Consider the following 20,591-nt stretch of genomic DNA (forward strand, 5'->3'; position numbering starts at 1 on the left):
ATAGTAAGAAAAAGACACACTTTGGAAAGATGAAGCTGGTATTTCAGAGTAATTAAGATTGATGGAAGGCTTCCAAACGAGCCCGCTAATGTATCATGCACAGCCTATTAAGCTTGACACAGTAAGCTTTTTCTCATGGCCTTGACAGCAATGACTATTTAACGTATCTGGTGTGTGCTGTCCCCTAGGACCACAAAATAGTCTTTATAAACTGTTAGGACAAACACTGACGTGCATCTAACTTTGTTTATCACTGAAGCCAGGCCAAACAGTGCTAATTGGAGTTCTTCTGCTAAACAATGTTTACGCGCTAATTAGTCCACTTCCTAAACTAAATGTTCCAAGAAAAACTAAGAATATGTGGCAAGCTGCCACTGAATTGCAGCCTCATCAAGTGTGTTACTTCACAGACAGACACAGACAGGTAACAAAGGGTAAATTCAAAATGACAAACCAACATGTGTGGCTGCACAATGTGCAGAAAGCCTCCACTACCTGAGAAAGGAAACAGTCCCACAGGTTTAATCCAGATGGGAGGAAAGCACTCAGGTCACAACGTTGGGGAAAATACACTGTTGTACCCAACGAGAGGCAATGGGGGACGGGGGAGAAGGCATCAAGATATTAATACGCTATATTTTTATTGCAAATACACCGTATTGCTATTATTTATGGTTTAAAACTACTTAAAAAATAAGAAAATAAGGAGGATATGTCTGCTCAATGATTTGGAAAGTTAATCACTCAGATCTTTGAAGACAGCAAATTAAACCAGTCAAACAGCAAACAAAATCTGGCATTTGTAGAGACAAACTCAAGGCCATTTTGGGGGAGGAAGGATGGTTAAAAAAACAACTGAATCTCCAATAAGGCCAAATGCTCACAGCCCCACACGTGGGCAGCTCCAGGAGCAAGGAGGGACAGGAGGAAGAGGCAAAGAAGAGGAAAAGCCATCGACAGGGAAACAAACTGCAAGGTTGAAGCAAGGTAGGAGACAGAATGGTCTCAAAGCAATTATCCCCCGTCTCCTTTCCAGGATGGATGTGGTTATGAGACAGTGGCCTCTGGAACACGCGTTTTTGTTTACCCTGCACATGATATGATATACTTATGTGTTACCCTGCACATAAGTTTTTTATTATGTACATTAGAATAATTTTTTAAAAGTGTCAAAGAATTTGGATATGAAGGTGTTCAGCGCTATTTTTTTTTAGATTAAGTCACAGGTTACTTGCAGAAAAACATGGTAAAAGTAGAGATGTTTTCATGCACTGCTCTGAGTTGCAAGAGCATTCTTCATGGCCTGGGCAGTCAGTGCAAGGCTGAGTACAAAAGGATCCTGGTCTCTAGACACTACCACGTTATCAGCATCACTGATAATCACAAATGTATTTTGCTCTGTCTAATGAAAGGAGGAAAAACTCCTGACCTGGAATTTCAAGCTAACTTTGCAATTTTTGTCTTCTGACCCCATAGTCTCTGACCTGTGTTTCATTTCACTCTGATGCTGAAAGACTTCCTTGTGCAGTTAGAGCCGAGTGCCAGACACGCAGTCTGATCTGGTCCGGATCTTCAGCAACCTTATCTCCAGCCAGCAACTTCCTCTGCAACTACAAAGGAGACCTGCACCACCTCCAAACAGAGAGGAGAAAAATCCACGGGCATGCCTAACTGGTCCCAGACACCCCAGGAGCCTCCTGGCTTCCCCTGCCTGCTCCATGGGGCAGCCTCTTGCCCACACACCTCGGGCTCCCTCATGCCAGCCATGCTTATTAAAAACAAGCCAGTCTCTAGAGGGTCCTTTTCCCTTCCTACACACAGCCTCACATAGTTTTCCCCTCGACTGCCAGGTACCACCTGGCTCTGAGTGGTCCCTCTCTCAGGCAGGGAGATGTGGGGAAGAGGGAAAGGCGCACGTCCCCCCCAGCTGCTGGGAGGGGTAAGCGCCATGCCCCAGCTGGGAGACAGAATTCCCTTCAGGATGTGCAGAAACACCAAGTGGCAAAGGATAAGCACAGTAGACAGGAGGGAGCCAGAAGTACGGTCCATTAACCAACATCTGACCATTTCTAGAATGCATCTGGGAGCTGTGCTTGAGGCATCGTGCAGCGATACACCTAACTTGGCTGGCTTAAAGAGGCTTCCTCAGCAACAGGGTAAGGCTGCAGAACATCCCTCCTGCTGCGGATCTTTTGACGCCACTCTAGAACAAGTGGTGGTTTCTCTTCTTCCCCATTGCTTGATCTTTTCTAAACCATACGATCTTCATGTGATCTTTCCTAAATCACACGTTGCCCCTTCTGGAGCTGCTTTCTCTTTTAGCTCACTGGTTTCTCAGTTACCAAAAAACGAGAGCACTGCAATCCTTAGAGATTATAATCATAAGAAAACAATTACTCCCAACAGTTCACCAGTGCCAAAAGAAAGCAAACAGCTCATAAGCTATTAAAACTGTCCCTTCAAAACCTCCAACTGAAAAGACCAGTAATTTTCCTTATTCATTAACAGGCTCTTATATGAACCCACGTTTTCTCTTTAATTCAGTTCTTAATCTTCCCTATTATTAAAGGACTACGTTCCTTTTCCAGTGATGGGGAAATCCATGCAGAACCCAAGGCTACTTGGTTAATTCACAAACACGTCACGTTGCTGGTAGAGGGAAACGCAGTCTCTGCAGCTTTGTTTATGCCTGTGGATGCCAAAGGATATACTCAAAAGGTACATGTAATCAGCAACCTGCAGAGTATAATTAAGAATAAAGGACAACGTTCCACACATGGTATACATTACAAATGTAATCAGCTTCAGAAGATTTCTTTCTTAAAACATGAAAACCTTGAAAAAATTCATGCCCTCAGTATAACTGAATTTGTCACGCAAGTTTTACGAATGCTCCCATGATTGGCAATCATGATTTATTTTGCCATTTCTTTATAAAGCAAGAATATTGTTTTGCCTGTACATGTGGTTGGAAGAATATTTCAGAATTCGAGCAGTTACTGCTGGTGATCTAATATTCCTGTAGAACCAGGAGCGGCACACAGATCCAAGCATCAACTATAAAGCAGGCTCGGTGCTATTTCGGGGTAGCATACGCTCAAAAATGCAAATGGAAGCTTCTGCATTAGCCTAACTTTTGAAATAAAAGTAGTAAGAAATATTTACCAAGAAAATACATCCCCTTTTAAACTCTTGGGGTGTGATTTTCAGAATACTTCAGCCTGCAGACACACTTTTGGAAAAGCAGCATTCTGGATCAGTCCTGTCCTACAGCTAGCAGAGAATAACAGCAATTAAGAAGAATAGTAAAGCTGTCAGCAGCTCCCTTCTTATTCTGGCCACTGTGATTTCTGTCCTTAAGAACACATCCTCACTATGAGAGAAATGAAAAAAAGAAAGCTGAGAATGACTGTACACACTAAATATTCCCGAGCTCTGGTAGGAAGATGGCGTGTATTTGTGTTACTTCACCTCACAGCAACCTCTCCCTAGCACCAAAGTCTGCCATCATAGCAGGTGGACAGCCTGCTGCAGATTTTGGGTGGGATATGTATCAGAGGGAGGCCCCAGAGCCTTTCCCTCTGGCTCAGTGCAGCCTGCCCCTCTCCCACACTGGTGTGTTTGAAGCAGTGAACAGCTTTTTACATCACTTTATAGCAAAGGGCACATTTCAGCAGACATTTCCTTGCCTCTCCTGATACATGTGAACCTCCTCCTGATCCCCACAGGGGAGGGACGATGGCTTGGATGGAAAAACGATCACAAAAAAGGTATCCCTCCGCTCTGAACTTTGCCTCGGGCATGGTAATGAGTGTTTTGAACTTTTAGGAGAACATTAAGGATAAAGGACAGAATACAGACTGCTTTAACTCTCCCCCTCTTGTCCAGCTTGTCTACAGAGACATTAATGGCTTCACTAATCCTGCTGGGACACTTGTATTCCAGGATTAATGCTCCTTACCCTGTTCTGCTCATATTTTGTACACAGCAAAAACAGAAGAGAAGGGAATCTTCCTCCTGACCTGCAAGTGTCCCTGTGAGGAGTTGCGCTGGGACAGCCACCACAGGATAACTGCATCAAAGAACTTCCTTGGAGGATAAAGTCTTTATCTCTGCTGCTCATTTGTTCCTTTCCTGTTAATTTGAAGCGAAAAGAAAAGCTAAGTGCAGCAGTTCTCTTGACTGCTAGTTTGGGAACAGTTGGACAGCTCAGGGACTATTACATCTATCGTGAAAATTTTCTTTCTCATAAGATAACAACTTTTTATGATTAGGTCATGTAGTTTCTTGGCCAAATTCGCCCACAGTTTTCAGTGTAGACCCAGTAAATCCAAAACATCTGGGTGGATAAAACAAAGCCTAAAAGTTAGCCTCCCGAGTCTCAGAAATACTAATGTTTATCTCTACATGCTTATGTACCCTAACACTCAAGATATTTTTTTTTTTTTAATTACAACTTATTTTCCAAACTCAGACTGTGGGAGAGACTTGCTTTTTCTTGACTAAACTAGAAAAATAAAAATGTATCTGTTTCTTAGAGTGGGAAACAGCTACTGTTTCCTTCCACTAAAAGAGAGGTCTGATTCCACCATAATCTGACAAGACAGAGATTCCTTCTCATCACTGCAGCTGTAACACCGTAGATTGTCAGATCCATCAGGTTTCTCCTGCAACATCTGTCAAGAAGTAAGACATTTACTAACGCAGAACAGGATTTGCTTAGCTGGGTCTTAAGCTAATAGAAGTATGGAATTGTAAACAGGCAGTGCTTTAGGACAAAACATGTCAAAGGAGCAGAATTTAAACAATGACATGTAAGGAAAAATGAAAAACCAATCATTTGCAATTAGACTCAAAACATGTTTAGTCCCTGTTGCCCCCTGCCAATAGCTACAAGAAATGAGACACATAAAAGCGTCTCCTTTAGCAACTGTAAAAAGTAATAGTTAATAGAGGGGAAGCTTTATTTGGTGCAAGGGGTACAAAGCAAAGGCAAAGAATTAGCTATTTTCATAGGAAGCACTCTCACAGTTTAAAGCTGCGTATAATTTCAAAGCAGCCTTATTTATCTAGCTCTCACAGTAGATCTACACAAAGACTCTGCGCTGGTGTTCCTTACCAGGAACTTTAGGCTGACACCAAAGAACGAGTAGTGTGCTATGGCTAATCTCCTATTTTCTTCAACCATTCAGCCTGAGTTTTAACTTATTTATTTCTGGTAGCCACAAGCAAAAGTAGCAGACAGCTGAGATCCAATCTTCCTTTTCTAATGAACTGTAGCAAATGCTGTGCATTTGATCAGAAAATATAGGGCTATAAATAAAAATATTGTTGTATTTAATAGTCTAATTTGTAAGCACAGAAGTTTTAAAAAAAAGTATTTACAAAGTAAAAATGCTCTTTCCATTTACATTACTTACTGAGTAGATTAGATTAAAAAAATCGATTCTTACTTTAATATCATTATGTTATGATCATATCCATAATTGTTTCCTAAGGTTCCCTCTGTTGGCAAAAATAATGAGATTCAAAAGTACAAACAAATGAAATACAGTTAAACATCTATATGAGTTATACTGCTATGAAGAGAAAAAAATCACATTCTGAAAAAAATATACCTTCAGGTACATCTGTAAACAGGATCAAACGTCCAAATCAACACAAGAATGTATTTCAGCAGTCAGCCCAACAAATTAAGTCACCATCTCTGCCATGAGAGACATCTCCAGTATATTCCTACAAGGTTCTTCATGAGCTTAATATCTCAAGTATGGGAAATTCTGCAAATGCTACAGTTGTGGTAAATAAGAAGTAATACAGCAATACAGTAAATAGTAAATGGAATTTTTACAAGGCATCATAAAAACAAAGTTATTTCCATTCTGTGATTTATTTTTCATCCAAGGCCTTAGCTGTCATTTAAAAGTGGTAATATAAAATTAAAATTGTCATTTTATTCTTCACCGAGTGTATATATATCCTGCAGGCCAGGAGGGAATTGACTTAATAATGCTCTTTTCCTAATACCCACTTTTCCTTATGACCTTCCCCATCCAGTTCAAATCACCGCGCTCGCTTTCTCCACAGGGGTAGCTCTATTTCTCCCCTTGATAAATACACGAGTTGCATCAACACTGTAGAGCAAGTACTAGTTTTCTACCTATTGTTGTAATGTGCATTGTCCAGGAGCACTTGGGGAATTAAACAGTGAATTTTCTCCCCAGGGCTGAGGCTGACTGGAATGGAGTGACTGGATACAGAAAGCCTTTGGCAAGCAGCTCAACCAGGAGGGTTACGAGAGCAGATAAAAAAACAGCTAGCCAAGAATAATGCTGCAAGTCCACTGCCAACTTGCAGGGAACCCACAGTGTATTTTAACTGATGTAATGAGTTACCTCTCTGGATACGTGCACATTCCGTGCCAAAACGGGTAACTGAGCTTCTATGGAAAGCAAAGTAAGACTGCTGCCTACTTGTGCCACCACAAGTTCCTTTCCATTTCTCCCTCTAATTTCAATTCACTAGGTATTGCAGCGAGGGGTAAGGAGAACAGGATGGCATCACTGCTTTTGTTATCACAGGATCCAGTCACCCTCTTCCGAAAAGGATCTGAACAGTCATAAGACAGTGATAATGCACATTTAAAGCACAATGACTGCTTTAAGAGGCAGAAGTACGGAAGAAGTCACAAAGAACAGAAATAAAAGGATAAGAAACAAAGATAGAAAAGCATTTCAGAAAAGAAAAGAAGAAAGATTTGATGATATAACACAGCAACTGCCAGCTGAAAACAAGAAACACAAGGAAAAGGATATCTGGGAAGGAAGTGCAGGGGGAGAAGGATAACAGAGCAAAAAAAAAAAAAAAAAAAAAAAACTGAAGAAAATTTGGGCAGTGGGTAAAAGGAATCAGAGAAAACACAACTTAGATAATACCCAAAGCCTTGAAATTTGGAACAAACCACTTCAGAAACAAACAAAAACCCAACAGATGAGTCTTTAGCTTCCTGAAACATGTTTTCCAGTGTCACTTGTCCTGAGCCCATTGACATGTTTTGGTCTGGTTTCATCAGGCCATTAGGTTTGGTGTGTCATCACACCACAGCCCACGATAACTAAGCACACGTGTTCTCCCTGCTGCTCGCCTACATTACCCATAGCCATCACAGGAGCAGAGCCACAACGTTCCTGCTTGTGCCATGACTGAACAAGAGTGGACAGAAGAGAGTGAAACCACCAGCATCATGGCAAGGTAGGTTGTGGAGCATCCTCCCACCTTTCACCACCTGTCTGAGACTTCCTGAGGCAAGCCTTTTCTGATACTAGCAGCAAGGAGGTGATCAGTCCTCTCTCAAACAGGATATACCTGAACAGAATCCAAAGCCAGTTGCTCTATCACGTCAGCTACCTAGTGTCTTGACTGGCCCTAACTCCAGTTAAAGTGTGTCGTGTCTCCCTCCCCCTATCCCCGCTGGCAGGGCATAATGCTTTTTCCCTGCACGGGTTTTCCGTGCTGTTTAATACACCGTAAGTTCAGCTGCAGTCTTCCAGAAATTCAGAGGAAAAGGTTAGCCAACCAAGATACAGATAAACCCATCAGAAACTTCATTCGTTGTAGTTGCTTGTGGAATTGCCAGATTTAGCTCTAGGGGGAAGGGATGCTGGTGTGGAAGTTGATTTTGTTGTCATGAATTATTTTCAAAATGCCTTTTTAAATTTATCATTTATTTTCACTTTTTTTAGGATAACTGTTTTGACTCAGTACTTCCCTCATCACAAAACATTAACTTGTAAAACCTCAGATAGCAAATGATTGCTGAAATAGGAGTAGAATCAGGGAAAACATATAAAAAGGCAAAAAAAAAAAAAAAAGAAAAAGAAAAAAGAAAATACATTATGGTTGCAAGCTTCCTCAAAGATGTTTGATTTTGTCAGATGTGACAAAATGAGAGGTAGCTAATGTGAACAGGAAGGGAGGGACACACTAAGATAGAGAAATACAGTGCCAAGGAAAAGACAAGAGGAAGAGTACAAAAAGAGAGGGAGGAAAAGCAGACTAAAGTTTGAAACCATGAAGTCAAGAGAATGAAGAAAGGTCAAGCTGAGAGCAACAGAGAATTTCAGCTGTTGAATAGACCAGTGTTCACAAAAGGAGCAAGTCAGAAGGAAAAGCATCATTAGTGGTGGAAAAGGGCAAGATGTGGTTCAGAGGGAAACAATTGAGAAAGATCTGGAGGGAAAAAAAAAAAAAAAACGCTTTTGGTAAAGACTAACTGAAGTGATTGAACTGAAAGAGTGTACAGGAGATACCAACCAGAGAACAACAAGATGGCTCACGGGAAAGAAAAAAAAAAAAAAAAAAAAAAAAGGTATTCCAGAGATGCAGGAATCTAATTGATTTTGACCTTGGTAATGGAGAACTTGTTTGGTATATTTGAGAAGGGTCTCAGAGAACTTCAGGCATCGAAGTACAGCTTGGCGCCCTTTCACAGGAACTGACTTTGTCAAAACATCTTTCCGACTCAAGGAAGATGAAGTGTAAAGAAAGACTCTGAAATAAATGCATTTTGAAATTAAAAAAAAAAAAACAACAACAAAAAAAAACACCACAACAAACACGTGAACTCTGCATCATCACCCTAACTGTCCACAGTTTTGATGTTTCTGAAATAGTCGTCACTCCACTGCTTTTTGCTTTGCAAGCAAATCTACTGATACAGACCATAAGCAGGAAAGCAAACAGATTTTGAATACATGAGAAAAAAGTGAGCACAAAGGCAATTACACAATGCCCTTGCATTTATAATTTTGTGAAAGTTCAGCCTCAGAATTATAGTGCAAATTCAGCAGCTACTGTCTGAGAAATTCAAGAATGTGTCCTTTCACCAGTGAACTGAAAGTCTGATCTGACGTTTCTGAAAGGATGGTGCAATACAGATGTCAATCTTCACTACTTAATGCTAGGATTGATGCAACCATCCAAAATGCACTTTGTATCTCTCCCTTCAACAGGATACAGGAAAAGTACTGTCTTTTATGAATCAGCTGACACAAGAAAAAAAAAAAAAAAAGATAAGGTTCCTGGCATACATACCACTCTCTGGGTCAAGAGAACACATGCCTGAAAGCTCTTCCATTTCTTTAATGTATTTCTCTGCAAGCCTCGACTTTCTTACAGAGCTAGACCATGATGCCAATAACAATGTGATTACTTACCGGTAATTAATCTGCTCCCATAAGTTGCCCTAGTCATTTATTTTGTGTTTTGGATTATAACAGTTTGTTGGCTTATCACTGGAAAATGGTATTTTCCTAAAACAAAAACAACAACAACAAAACAACCACAACAACAAAAACTTGTAGTAGTTTATAGTAGTCCTTACATCATGATCAACATTTTAAGAAATTAAATGGCTCTGAAACACTGCTGAATCTTTTGAGTGTTTCATTTGAGTCCCATTTCACAGAAATGTAATGAACTACATAAAGAAATCAGGCTTTGGAGGCAGAGGAGGAGAGTGAGAAAACATGCATTATTCCACAGAACAAAAAGTTTAGTTACCTACAAAAGAGATAATTGTAAATTCTAACCACTTCTAATTAGTTCAGATATATCTTTTATGCTAGCTCAGAACTATTTCCTGATATTAGTGTATTGAATACATATCTTTATGAAAACCGAAAGGAAAAAAAAACAAGACACATAGCAAAATAAACAAAGAGTAGAACGCACAGGCAGAAGGAGACGTTTATGAAAGAGCTGCAACAACGTCTGCAGCTAAGGTCTAATTAATACTTCCACTTTTTTTTCTTGTGAACTTCAGTATGGCACCAAATCATGTTTGAATTACAACCTGCTGCCATTTAGGTGGGCTTTCATCCTGGCAAGCTGTACAGCAGACTCAGAGCCCGTGTGAGGATTTCACTTCACTATGAATTAGTGTTTAACACTGAGAACGCCTTTCATCATCGGCATGTATTGCCTTCAGGTGCCTATAAATTCCTCTCAGTCTTTATGTAGCACTTGTCTATCAGACCATGTCATCAATTTTACTGCAGGCAAGAGGCAGCCACACCTCTTCCTGAGACACAGACAACACAACAATTACCACAGCCACTCTTGCATTATCGTTTCGTATCAGCTCATTGCCAACTGCAAATCACCCATGACTCGCTATGGAAAACGCATCACACTTGCCAGGCTCCCTTCACAGCGCTGGAGCTGAGCTGTGAGGCTGCGATGGTCTCAGCACCACCAAGCAAACGCCTCCCTCCAACACCACACACTGAACACGTGCATGGGGTAGCCACTGCCCTTCCTCTCCCTCTCCATCAATATGCAGTGAAAAACTACCCATATTCCAGGACAATGATTTTTTCTTTGGTTATGACTTCACTATTTGCTCTTTATTGCCTACATAAAGCCTATGTAGAAAACAAATAAAAATCAATACATGCTATCTGAATAGAAATAAATAGGTAATAAATACTTCAAAAAAAAAGGGCTTTTCAGCTTTTTAAATGAAGTCTGTACTGCACTTGCTTGTAAAAAAGTTATTTTGTAAAGATGAACTTCCTGAAATGATGGCTTCTCTTGTGAATGTTAAAAAATAATACATGAACACAGCTACCCCTCCAAAGATGAGGCAACTCAGAGATGGGATAGGGAATGCTGAATGTTGAGGGTGACTGGCTTATTCTTGCCTACGGTCAAGAGCAATCTGAAGCTGTGGCCATCACCTCGCAGCTGCTTGGTTAAATGTGCTGGCTCCAGCTCACCAGCAAGGATGAATTTATTCATACTACCTGTCATCAATAAGCTGAGGGATTCCTCACGTAAACATAGGGATAAAGAAGAGGGAGACCAATGTTCTGCCTGAAGATATCACTATCCACCTAAATTCACATTTCAGACCCTAATTCTGATCCCAGTTAAAAATTGTGCTTCCGTTAATAAACACTCAGGTCCTAGACTCAAATCCTAAACTTAACACTGCCCAGAGACATATTCCAGTTAACAACCAGCATTTTTGTGTTTAACTTCTATTACCGGCAAAGGCAATTCAGCTAGGCCAAAAACATAGATAAAATTAAACAAGTAGCCTTATGCCAGAATGATGATCTAGATACAGGGAATTATAAAGGCAAACTTTCTCATTTGTTTGACACCTAAAATTGTATGCTGTAGGAAGCAGTCTCCTCAAGTTCAATTTAAGACTAATTGGCAGAGTTGAGGGAGGAAGGCAGAGAGATAAGGTTTATTTTTTTTTTCTGTTTTTCTTTTTCAGAATTTAAATTAAATTTGGTATAGATTTCTTTTCCACCAAAAGGGACATTGAGATCAATGGCACATTCCTGTGTAGACCCCAGAAATGCTTCTCACTGGCAGCAAGACTCAAGCAGATTGGTCTAGGTCAAACCACCTGACAAAAGCTGAAACAACCAAAAGCAATGGAGTCGCTGAATCTCAGTGCAATTACTGCCCTTCCCCTGATACACCACGACTGACCTCATCACTCCTAACCCACTGCAATTGATGTCAAGTAAAGTGAATTCAGTTAAACCAGCCTCACGGTGCAAACCACGCTTGCTTTGGCACAGGAGAACCCACTCACGATTAATTTATTTTATCTCCGCAGCAACTTCAAGCTCTTGGTAGGAAAGTCATGCGACCTGATAACTTCATGGCTTGTGATGCCAATCCATACTTTTATTGCGTACAGTACCGTACTGCTCTAGTCACGGGAAGCAGCTGATCTGTGCTGCCGAACACCATTTTTTCTGCATCATGTACAAGTATTTCAGGAACAATTTCAAGGCAACCTGCTTCTCTCTCTCCTGTTCAGTAGTGACTGTGTCCCCTGCAGAGAAGGAGCATCCTGCTGCTTTTCCACTCTTGAAGAGCACACCCTAGTAGCGATTTCCCTCCAGGTCCCCACTGCAGGAGGGAACGAACACAAACCAAATTATTCTTACGAGGCAATTCAGTCTTCGCACTGCTAAATCTCATTCAAATGTGTATTTTGCTTGTCACTCCTTTGATTCTGTTTTCATAGGGAGGAAGTAATGATAAACAAATTACCACACAAAAGCATGTGAGCTCTGTCAGGCAGTTTCAAAGCTATTGACAAAAACCAGTCTATTCACTGCAAGCGTCCTACTTTTACAATCTCTCTCTCTGATCAGGATGCTGAGGACTAATTCAATCGTTTCCGATGGAAAAATAGCTGGTGGGCGTGTTTAATTCCCAGAAACAATGGTTTGTCATGTGGAGCTTTTCTCTACCTCCATCCCTCTATCCCCTACCTTTTTTCCCCCCCTAAGAACTGCACAGTTTGCTCTGAAATACCATAGGAATACCAAACTTCCACAAAACCTACTTTAAAAAAAAAAAAAAGGAAGAGAAAGGAAAAGAGTTTGGGGAGGAGGAGAAGCCTTTCAGTAAGGCTGGGACCTAACTACTACTTAATCAAGGCAGGCTGCTTCCCACAGACAAGTCCACAGTATGGGATAGTGAATGTCAAAAAACATCCAAACATCCTGTATTGTCATTTGTTAAGTAATTCAAAGAGAATTTTGTCTCACGTAGGATTTTAAATTGGAGTATTTCAAAGCTCTTTCTTAGTAACAGGCTAAAAACAGCAGACCATGCAAATAAATAGCAGTGCTGGTGAGTTCGCAGCAATTCGCACCCTACTTGAGTCACTGGCACTAGGCAAGCCAATTTGTTCCCTGTTATTCCCACTACGACAGGGTTCTTCATTCACGTGCCACCAGAAAAAAGAGCATGTGAAATCTCACAGCAAAGGTGTTTTAATCTCACAATAGTACTGGCATTACAGTTTCTGTACCTTTTGCAGACCCTCGCCAAAGCGAAGTTTCATGTTGTAAGCCAAGCTATTCCAGTTGTGGTTTAGAATCCATCAAAATAGTACCCTCATTGCCACCCCCCCTCCCCCTTTTTTTTTAACAATATCGTTTGTTGGGAATGGAAGAACCATCTAATGCAACTTCACCAATATTTCTCTTACGTTTCCAGAGGTGCCCCCTCTCTTTTGCGATTGAGCGTAACTGAGGAAATAGCCTGAGATTTAAGATGTGACAGATCCGAGCCCGAATCAGAAGGCCTCCCTCTTTCTGAAAGCTACTTTTTTTTTTTTTTTCCCTCCAGTTACAGCACATTTATGTTGTTCCCATTAAAGTAAACTTCTAGCCACAGCCTTGCCTTTTGTTGGATCTCTAGGAGCCATGGAAAAGTGTTGGAGAGCCCTTTCAGAGTGACAAGCCTTCTGCACCAAGTGTGCCTCACATCTCTGGACAGATTGCTGCCACAGAGACCACAGACTCACCACTGGGGACAAACAGGCAAAAATTAGTGAAAAGATTAGTGAACACAAATGAAAAGACAGAATTCTAGCCATCCATCTGAAAGACACTACGTTCCCATCAACCTGGCAATCGTCACAGCATGAGTTACAAATACTGAAGATTTAAGAGGGAGATCCCTAAACTGTCATGAGAAAAGACAAATTTTTGGAGGAGAATTGGACATAATTTTGATGTTGTTTTCTCTCCCATAATCGTCACAGATCACCAGCAGTGAGAATCTGAGATTTGGAAAGGAGTGGATATATTCTTTTTTGGCCAGCGATAGAAATGGATACAAATTCGGGAATTTGGTCATCTACTTAATCTTTACAACAGAAATGCTCCCTTAAAAAGGCAAATTATTGCCTACAGATTTTCAATCCAAAGTACATCAGTTTAATGCTTCTAAGCAAAATTGGAACAAGTAAGCAACCGCTAGTTGTCAACATCTAAGTGTCCACTATTAGACTTTATACTTCATGTTTATAATTTACAAAAAAAAAGTAGTTGAAAATGTTCATATTGGAGGTATAATGAATAAAAACTTAGCACTCAAAAAAATTAAATTGTGATCCAAAATCTAAGATGACAGTGCATTCAGAATAGTGGTTGTGATGCAGGCATTTCCAGAGCATTACTTGTGGGATTCTAGACAGTTTTACAGGGCTGGAAACCTTTTTCATTTTATAGTATTCCTCAGAGCAAACATGGTAACAGACCAACTAATGAGCCTGAAAAACTACCTCCATTCAAGTTACACACATAGAGACTTTGAAGAGGGAAGAGCCACCCTGTTCTTTTAATATTAGCAGTTTTATACACCTGATAGAATTGCAATACTATAGTCTCACGTTTCAAACTGCAGAACAACCCGCACAATCTCAGGAATGATTTCCTTCCTGTGGGTAACATTACATGAGAAGTCAGGTGCATACCGAAAGGGCACGGATGATTAAAGCTGAGTAACCACAACACAGAATGCAAAAAACTCCAATCAAAAAAGATACTATTGGAAAGAATTACCACTGACAAGGAAGTTACTATTTTCTTGATTTTATTTTATTTTTTTATACAGGCAATATACAATAATCAACTTGGAATTTCCATACAGCAAATAACTCCTAAAAAAATCATCTAAATTCTGAACATCCTACATAAAAAATAATGACACAGATCCCTCTGAGCGAATATTTAGACAGTTAGACCAACAGCTTCAGAGCTTAGCAGGTTGCCTTGAAATTTCTTTCTAAAAATACTGGCTACTCCTTACTTTTTAAGTTGAAAGCTCATAAAGACATTTCACCGTGCTGTCGGCAACTTCTGCCCCTGTGGCTGGCAGGCAAAGGGAGCCAGTAACCCAGAACTCAGACATCACGCTCCAAGTTCCAGGCCAATTGTGCAAGAGGGGAAGCTGACAAGAACTCGTGGCTTATCACCTCTCACACCCCAGGAACTTTAGCTTGCAACTGCATCAAGCAGACAGCTTTTCACTTCAGCAGCCTTTCTTCCAAATCTCCCTGGCTCTGCAAATTCTTCTACAGAAGGGCACAACCCAGTGTTATGGTACAAACCCACAAATGACCGATGACTGAAGAGTTTCCTTGCTGTTATCTCCAGACAGTGCCCAAGAAAACACGAAGCAGAGCTCAGCGCTTCACATTGCAGAAGATGCATGCTGGATAGGTTGTGCTTCGGAAGTTTAGGTCTGAGAACCCAGGAGTTAATATTTTTATCAACATCTAGGGCTCTGCCACAAGTGGCAAGACAAAGTATAATGTAAAGCTCTCACAACCCCCCTTCGCCTTTGCTCTCCAAACATGCACGTATATGCACACCATTAGAGGACTTTTTGCACTTTCACAGCTTTTCTTTGTTTCAGCTCCAACCTGGAGGAAAACCAAAGCACTCTCCTTCTTCCCCACTCCACTCCCCACAGATGATCTGCTTTTAATCACTACTAACATTTAAACAGACATTAGAAAGGAGAGGCTACCCCTTTATAATTACGGAGCTTGATAATTACCTGGTGACTTGTAACAGACCCGTTCTCAATGCATCTTCCTTCCTCTCTCCCTTGATAATGTAATCTAATCTCCTGGCTATGCTTTCATCTGGCATCCAATGCTGCTCGTTGTTTATCAAACAACAATCTTTTCTTAGGTAATGACAGAACAAAGGCAAGGAAGAACAACTTTGGTAATACTACAGCACTTACCACTTCAAAAGTAACTGTGTCAGTATAATTTACATTGCCTTTGTGCTTTTTATTTTTATTTTTCCCTTTCAATCTAGTATTATCTTCTCTATGTGAGCCTATGACCTCTCCTCAACCCTTTTACTGGACTCTATGTATTTACACGTTACAGAGGCTATTTAACTAGATGTCAACAGTGAAAATCAAAATTGAAAATGTGGGTCCTAAATACAGAAAGTTGAAATATGCCATATGTGTCTTCATATTTGAAAGGAATTTCTACTGAAAGCAATTTCTATTAAAAAAAGATCATGCGCTTTATGCTACTGGACTATCACGAAGTCTTAGCAATAATGTGCAAGGACTATTTTTTAAAAACACGTTTTCCTCTCTAAATAGCTTATTCAGATATTCTGATAGACTCTAAAAATTAAAGGTTAACTTTCTCAAAATTCTTATACCTCAAGCAGATGTCAGGTTGTAGAAGTTTCTCCTTTGGATTTTCTGGGTCCAGTGATCGTGTTTCCATATGTGTTTGTACTCCATATGTATGTGCCTTAGCTGTCAGTAGGTCCTCACATCCACAAATCAGCTGATCTCTGCAACATCTCATTTGTGGTATGTTCGAGACAATTCTGACGAGGAACCAAGGCCCCAAAGCCTTTATATTTGACAGTCTATAACAACAAGCACTATAAATGGTATCACAGCACTAAAAACCAGAGCTGCTCAGCAGTTAGCAGCTTGGTATTGAACCAGACAGAAATAGCTGGGTTCATCTGTATAAATGGTACCTGCAGCCCCAAGACAGTACTAATCACTGAATCCCAGCTTGGTCACTCCTACCGTAAGTCTCTTCTACCACACACAACAGAAAACAATTAAAAAGTAGATCTAGGTGAAGGAAGAGAGAGATGAGTGTGAGCTTTGCAGATACATAATACTACTGTAACCTAAGCTTTAAGATATTTGTACCAAAAAAACCTAACCATATGCATTATTATAAAAGAAACCTCCTGAGTACCACTCTCCAAGTCTTCACAAGGTGAACTGTAACATGCCCTGGCCACACATGGCTTTATGACTGATTAGCTTTATGACATAATAGCTTTATGGTGCGCAACACTCACCCAAACTGATGTTAGTAAGACGATAATACACTATTCCTGCTCAGTTTTCATGTGATTTGAACACATTCAGAGGGAAATTTCATCCTCCCTAACCACTACCTGCAGTGCTCTGATGCTGCTCTCAGAAGATATAGTGAAACCGCTTGCTTAACAAGGAATGAACCAGTGAAAGATTGAGATTAATAAATTAATAATTAAAAACACACAGAAAAATATAGTTGTGTATGAGTGTGAGGATGCCTCCAAGTTCGGAGTACAGACTGTCTGTACTACCCTGGTACAGACAAATCAGGTCAACTCCAGAACTAAACACGGGCAAAAAGGGATAACATCACTGAAAGCCAAGTCTAGGATTGGTGTACACTTTGATAATTCATCAATTAAGACATCCATTCCCTGAAGCACAGGAGTCCAGTTACCTAACAGCACTAAGTTAACCCCCATTATTAAAAACAGACAAACAAAAACCTTTCTCCTGAGAAATTTTTGCTTGCTTAGTGAAGTTGAACGAAGGCAAAAGAAAACAAAAAAGCTGTGAAAAAGTAATTATTATCCTTCATTGCAATACGACTTCAGAAGCCTTTATAATAATGGTCTTTGCAGACATTCACATGGCTATAAGGAAGCTCACGAGAACAAGCCAAAGAGTTATGTCAAAGCTCTGCTGACAGAACAGAAAATTGTTCCAATTCCATGAAAAGAAGAAAGACCTCAGGACCTGGTTATCCATCTTAAATTAATAGTTAAAAAAACAACATCCTCAGTATATTTTTCAATTGACAGCAATTTTTGCAAAAAAAGCTGAGGTGCTTCAGATAGGATTGTATGATAAAACGTGAAAAAAAAGCCACGCTGTAAGAAAGCAGCAGTTATGAAGGCATTTCTCAAGCACGTGAAGTGTAAGCTGTAAAACTGCAAGCTGATTTCTTCAACGCCACTGCTTAACTGGCGAGCTTTTACCGACTCAGAGACATCATGCCTCCAGCGATGCTGCAAGAAAGTAGGGCACGCGGCTTCCCCTGCGCCGCTCCGCCATGCGCAAAGGAAGCTGTTGTGACACAGAACAGGTGTGGAGCTTTGACTCACCAGCCACGCACGACTTCCCATTACACACCCAACACTTACGGGACCACTTATATTGTCTTCTGCCACGAGGTTAGGCTGGAGGTGAAAGAAGCCACGCCACATCCTATCAATCTGGCAGTGCGCACACAAAACCTGTCTCCTTGCATTTGTTATATGCACAGACCCTATACGTGCTGTCCCCCCTCCCCATGTGCTCCTGCTCTGGCTTCTTCTGCATCAGCAAAAAGGAAAAAAAAAAAAAAAAAAAAAGAAGGAATAAAATAGGCACTCAGAAGCTGTTAAATAAATGGAATAGATCCTAGCTAACAGAAACGTTTCATCAGCATGCTATTTAATTTCTTCCCAATCAGTTGACTAGAAGAGTGAATAAATCAAATTTAGCTTGCTTCTAATGGTAATATTTGTAAGTTGTTACCCTACCAGTTGTGGCAACACCAATACTGCTCTAACTGGGACTTAGCAGCTTTTGCACCTGAACCTTTCAGCACAGTCCTCGCACAGCAACTCTGCTCACACCCCTGTGGCAAAATACTGGGTCATGTAAAGATACCCAGGGTAATTCAGAACAAGTTAATTCAGGCACCAGTCACGCAGTTTGATTAATGCAACCCTCAGACTAACTAAAAACCTGTTTCTCCACAACGCCGTGCGAACAGCAAGGCTGCTGTTGTTGCAGCTGCAGTGCTCCCTGCTCTAGCTCTCTCAGATCAGTTTATTTTCGTGCAGTCCCATGGCAGGTCAGACACCTTCCTTGCTCTGTTTTGAAATCATCCGGTTCTCCCCCTGAAAAGCGCTTCTCAAACTGGTACAAACACCAAAACAGCTTACACAAGAAGTGCTTCCAACCCACTTATCTCTGGCAAATGCTGTTATTTTTAAAATAAAAAATATCTACCTGATATTCAGTGCACACCAACTGCTGCCAGTAATAAGTTCAACCTTGCAGCAGGGCAGTTGCAAGTGTTAAAACACTTCTGCATGTGTTTATCCCTCGTAGCCCTGTGCATTTACAGGAGGGAGAAGCATTTAAGAGCCAGGCAGAGCTGAGCCATAAGGTGGCTTTAGCTTCTGACAAAACAAGACGATAAGACCACAAGAAAGCAGACCCTCGGTAACAAATGGCAGGCAATAACAGAAAGAGGGCTGCGCCTCCAGCCCAGGCACAAGGCGATGGTTGCACCCAAAATTCTAGTGCTGAAGCAGCCCCAGTTGGAGCCCTGGGCGCTGCTGCTGCCCAGCACGAAGGCAGGAGGCACCCCGCCGCTTGCAGCATCTCCTTAGCCGCATCCGGAGGGAGAGGGAAACCCGAAGCAGCTTCAGCCCCTTCCATAGCTCTGCAACGCAGAAATGGCAACCAAGTATTTTCCATGAATGTCAGCCACCCAGCGGATTCCTGCTGCTCCTCACAGTGAGCACCACTGCCAATAATTCTTGGTAAGCACAAAGGTTAGCAAACCTGCAATACGTATTGAATATTTCTCGTAAAAATGACAAGCTGTGAGTGAATCATAGCTTTATGGGCCACCCATTACCCCAGTCTATATGAGAAAACCATCACAATTAGCCTTCCCATTGCTGTTCCTAACCTTTCTTACCTTTTGTAATAAAATTTTAGCACGATTACTACTTCTTTTTGCTGTAAGAGTCATACTATGATTTTGCTACAAAAGAATATTTATCAACTGATGAAGCGTGCATTCTAGAAAAATAAAATTGGGGTTATTTCCTCAGTTTTCTAAGAAAGTACTGTAACAGCTGAATAAGGAAAGGTTATTTTAACTTCCAAAGGCTATTGTTCCTTTTTTCTCCCCCAAAATTGTCTGGAGCCAGACAACATAAGACTGCTGTGCCCTGGGCTAGAATGGAAAGGGGGAAGATAGGAGGGGGTGCCTGTTTACAATTACTCCATTCCTGTTTTTAATGAATCTTTCTCAATGACCACTAAGTGCTGGTTTTGTTCTTTGGAACAAGGGAGCTATTACTGGAGGACTGAAAAAAGGAAGGAAAAGGGAAAGCAAACGGAAAGCTGCCAAACTCAAAGGCGTTTCAAACATTTCAGCTGTATATCCCGGAGGTAATCTGCTCCACAGGCACAAGACTGTCCCTACACATTTGCAGTCTCTTTTCTTCCTCTTCCTTGACGTGCTAAAAGGAAACAGCTGAGATAAAGGGCAAGCAGATAGTCTTAGAACTCACGTAAAAGTCACAGGTACCTACTAAAATATGAAGAATTGCATTATTCAAATGTGGGTAATTAGAACTTAATCACTATCTACATTTGGCTTCTACTGCCACTTGCAAATGAGTTTTCCAGAACCACATTGGCAGACTTAAAGAGGAAGGGATGGGTCACCTTTGTCTCACACCATCTTGTCACCCTGTCACCCTTCTCAAGAACTTTGTCTCCTATTCCAGACAGGCACTGCTGAAACACACACACACACACACACACAAAAAGGCAAAATCCTCACTCTGCCTCCCTGCGGCACATGCATGCCATCCCTCCTCTTTTCAGGGGCCGGAATTTCAGAAATTGTGATGTTCAATACTGGGCCAATGATTTAAACTGAAGGACCATCAGTTCACAAACCACCACGGCCAAATGTGAGTGACTTCAGTGGGGAACCTGAGCATTTCACCGAGGAGCCTGCATTTCTGTTTTTCTTCCTAGGCTGGCAAGGTTGCAAAGCACCCTGATAAGCAGAAAAGAGATTTTGGATTTATTTCTTATTACATCTTAGTTAAATATCATCCCTTCTTCCAAGCACTGGGAGGAGTACACCTTACTATAAACCAAAAAGAGTCATAAAGACA

General features: G+C 41.0%; 1 protein-coding gene across 2 annotated transcripts in view; it reads right to left on the bottom strand.

The window, feature by feature from the left end:
* Window positions 1–20,591, bottom strand: part of SPATA5 (spermatogenesis associated 5) — a 190,593-nt gene that overhangs the window by 89,136 nt on the left and 80,866 nt on the right. Inside the window, exons 15-16 of one of the 2 annotated variants that reach the window (XR_004750775.1) lie at window positions 3,166–3,373; window positions 2,510–2,689 (exon numbers count right to left, since the gene is read on the bottom strand). The exons of the other annotated variant lie outside the window; for it this stretch is intronic. The gene's annotated coding sequence lies outside the window, so the exon portion shown is untranslated. Of the gene's footprint in view, window positions 1–2,509; window positions 2,690–3,165; window positions 3,374–20,591 lie in introns of those variants that run through there. 2 annotated transcript variants of the gene reach the window in all.

Source organism: Oxyura jamaicensis, chromosome 4 (genome assembly GCF_011077185.1).
Source record: "Oxyura jamaicensis isolate SHBP4307 breed ruddy duck chromosome 4, BPBGC_Ojam_1.0, whole genome shotgun sequence".
Taxonomy (NCBI): Eukaryota; Metazoa; Chordata; class Aves; order Anseriformes; family Anatidae; genus Oxyura; species Oxyura jamaicensis.